The sequence below is a fragment of the Suncus etruscus genome, chromosome 17 (assembly GCF_024139225.1).
Source record: "Suncus etruscus isolate mSunEtr1 chromosome 17, mSunEtr1.pri.cur, whole genome shotgun sequence".
NCBI lineage: Eukaryota > Metazoa > Chordata > Mammalia > Eulipotyphla > Soricidae > Suncus > Suncus etruscus.
Window position 1 is genome coordinate 16,902,154 of NC_064864.1, and position 3,841 is coordinate 16,905,994.

At 38.1% G+C, this 3,841-nt stretch overlaps 1 non-coding gene across 1 annotated transcript; it reads right to left on the bottom strand.

Moving 5' to 3' along the window:
• Positions 1-2,059: 2,059 nt before the first annotated feature.
• LOC125995637 (small nucleolar RNA SNORA51) lies at positions 2,060-2,185 on the bottom strand. Its single transcript, XR_007491130.1, has one exon. It is a non-coding gene; the product is annotated as a small nucleolar RNA SNORA51 (small nucleolar RNA).
• Positions 2,186-3,841: the final 1,656 nt, after the last annotated feature.

Here is a 3,841-nt window from a genome sequence, read left to right on the forward strand (position 1 = left end):
AAAGAAAGGTAGAAAGGAAGGAAAACATAAAAAATAATACAAGAAGGGGCCGGAGAGATAGCATGGAGGTAAGGCGTTTGCCTTTCATGCAGAAGGTCATTGGTTCGAATCCCGGTGTCCCATATGGTCCTCCGTGCCTGCCAAGAGCAATTTCTGAGCATGGAGTCAGGAATAACCCCTGAGCACTGCCAGGTGTGACCCAAAAACCACAAAAAGTAATAATAATACAAGAAAAATCAAATCCAAAATAAAACAAAAACAAACAAACAAAAAACCTGAGGAGTACCACAGCAATACTGACAACAACCGAACACTAACCACTGTCCTAAAATAGAGGCGAATCAAAGCACAGGTAAAAAAAAAAAAAAAAAAAAAAAAGAATAAAAGGGCAAAGGAAAGAGGAAAAAAAGTAAAAAGAGAAAACATAGGCAACAACCTTTAAAATTTTAAAGAAAAAAATTAATTTGTGCTTTTTTTTTTTTGCATAGGCACAGTAAAAATTGGAGGTATTAGAAAGGGAATTCCCCTGGCCTAAGAAATACAGAGTTTCTCCGCCCTTGAATTATGCTGTCACAGGTATACCTCCAGGCTCCGTACATGCTCCTTTACTCTCTTATATTCTTTTGTGATGTTTGGAAGTTTTCTGCTCCCTCATGGATGATAAAATCAGGTCTCTGTAGCTAGTGATCTTGGTATTTGCACATGTCATAGAATGGAATTTTTCTTAACAGTTCCAGAAGTTCCATTCCATCACTGTTGTTTTAATCGGTCTTCTGTAGTTGGTCGTTTTGGTTTTTGCACCTATCCTAGTACGAAGCCTAGGATAGAGTTATTATGTTTCTAGAAGTTCTGCTCAGTGTAGTTGTCTCAGTCATACCTCTGGAATTAGAGATCTTGGTTGTTGTATAGGTTGTAGGCCAAAGCCTGGACTAGGGACTTTTTTTTTTATAGGTGCCGGGATAGGTTCTGCCTAGTCATGGTAGTTACATTCTGTCTTCTGTAGTTAGCGATCTTGGCTTTTGCACTGATCAAAGGATGATGTGTCTTCTGGTTTCACCTTATTGTTAGGTGTTGAGATGAGACAGCCTGCTCTTAGAGCAAGTTATTGCCATTTCCTCATTGTCAGGATGTCATGCCAAAACTGGCATATTGGTGTCAGGGCCATATTAAGAATGTCCCAGAGAGAGTTTGGTTCCTGGAGCTTTTGTGGAAAAACAGTGCACAATTTCTTTCTACCACATTCTCCACAAAACTTTTGTTTGTTTTGGACCACACTAAATGGCTCTACACAGGAATCACTCCTGGTGAACTTGTGATGGACATTTTTTTCTTATTCCAATGGGTCATCTCTATGTTTTATGGAAAAGTGTTTGAATCAAATCTTTGGCCTGTTTTTCACTTGAGATATGTCATTTTTGGCACTGAATAACAGGATATTAATAAAGCAAACTATTAATACAGTTTTCAAATATTTTCTCATGCTTTACATGGCCTTTTCACTGTTTGCTTTACTGCATCGACATGTTTAAGTTCGCAGTAATCCATTTGTCTGTTGTTGCCTTTGTGCATTTACTTCGGTATCCTATTTAAGAACTCAGTGCCAAATCCTATGCCATGCAGATTTTCCTCTATCCCATCTTCTGGGAGTTTTATCACGTCAGGTTTTATATTTAGGTCTTGACTCCATTGTGAGTTAATTTTTACATATGATGATATATATTTACGTATATAACTTCTTTTTTAATGCATCCTTTCCACTGGATCCCTGCTTCTCTACTTCCTTACTACTTCCTACCAGGAGCCAATAGCTCATTTCCTGAGTCCTTCTGGAGGAATCAGCTAGGTTTTTTGCTCCTCCATTAGTGCTACTGCAGCTCACTGTGGCTGCAGATTGTTCTCAGCAGTCAGATCTGCTCCCAGTTCCCAGAATATACTGCTGCCTGCCTTCTGCTCTACCATTCTTTTCTGCTCTTTTGTCCTTATGGATATATGTTATTCCCTCTCCTTATTATAAATTTTTGTTTTATTTTCTTATTGTAATTTTAATGAGGTTCTTTTTTTTTGTCCCCCAATTCACAATACAGACCAGGCAAAGGGCCTGTGTTGAGGTATATATGGGGTGCATTTACTGTACCTCCTCTTTCTATGCAGTCAGTGTAAAGAACAAAGCCTGTGGTAAGAATTTATTTTTTTAGTTTTTAATAACGGTATTTGCCGGCATATAAGACGACCCTTCAACCCATGAAAAACTTCCTAAAAGTCTTAAAAGTAAGAGGGGTGCGGATCACTCATCTCTGAAGCTGGAACAAGTTTCAGCATGCCGTATACCAGCACATAATATGACTCCCGGCTTTTAGGAAGTTTTTCATGGGTTGAAGGGTCGTCTTATACGCCGGCAAATACAGTATATAAAATCCTTCACCAATGCAACATTCCCATGACCAATATTCCAGTGTCCTTCCTCCCCACCCCACACCAGCCTGTACTCTAGACAGGCTTTCTACTTCCCTCATTCAGTCAGATTTTGTTATGATAGTTCTCAGTGTAATTATTTCTATGACAACACTAAACGATCCCTGTGGTGAGCTTCATGTCAGGAGCTGGACCCTCCAGTTCTCCTCTCTTTTGTCTCAGAATTATTACACAATGGTTTTAATTTTTCTCAAAACCCATAGATAAGGGAGACCATTCTGTATTTATCTCTCTCCCTCTGACTTATTTCACTCAGCATAATAGATTCCATATACATCCATGTATAGGAAAATTTCATGACTTCATCTCTTCTGATGGCTGCATAATATTCTATTGTGTCTATGTACCATAGTTTCTTTAACCATTCATCTATTGAGTGGCATGTAGGCTGCTTCCATAGTCTGGCTATTGTAAATAATGCTGATATGAATATAGGTGTGAGAAAGGGATTTTTGTATTGTATTTTTGTGTTCCTAGGATATATCCCTAGGAGTGGTATAGCTGGATCGTATCAGAGCTCAACTTCCAGCTTTTGGATTAATGAGCGTCTTGAAGTAAGCAGAGATCATTATTACATTGATGATACTACATTCACGATAACCACAAATCAGCATTGCTTTTAATAATGGAATTTGAGATCAGAGGGATCTCAAAGTGGCACATGTCTTGACTTTAGGTGACCCTGGTTTTAGCCCCGTTATGCTCCTCTGTAGGGCCCCAGAACTGGCTTGTTCTTGTGTTCTATTAGTGGAGATTCTCTGGATGATTCTCTTTGCCTTACGCTCACTGCTCTGGAGACCCCCACCATTCCCTATCCCTTGCAAACGATATGTTAAAGTTTTATTTAAATTGTATTTGTTATTGCTAGGACCTTCTCTGAAAATAATTATTGGATCTGTTTCCTTGTCCCCCTCCCTTTTTTGTTTTGCTTTTTTTTTTTAAATCATTTTCTGTCAGGTGACTTAGCAGCATCCAGAATTAGCCTAAATTTCACTTATTTTCCTAAACACTTTATTATTTGAAACAAGTAGATTTTTGTTTGACGGTAAGAGGTAGGGAGGTCTTGAACTTAAAGCAACACCTTATTTACTGAGTTATTGTTTTGGTGTGTGGCAGGTGTTGGAGAGGAATGCCTTGAATTATTTTTAGTTTATCTTTAGGCAGTATATGTTAGTATCATCTGAAGATATTATTTTATGTAAACATTTTACTGTAAAGATTTAAATGAATACATGTGCTAATATAATTAAAGTTTTGAGTTTGGGGATTTTTATTTTGTGATGTGGTCTTTGTGCGTATAGTTGATTATTTGCGGTACTGTTTCTTTATCCACTATCCACTGTTTGGATAAGGTGGAGGGTTGTGGTGT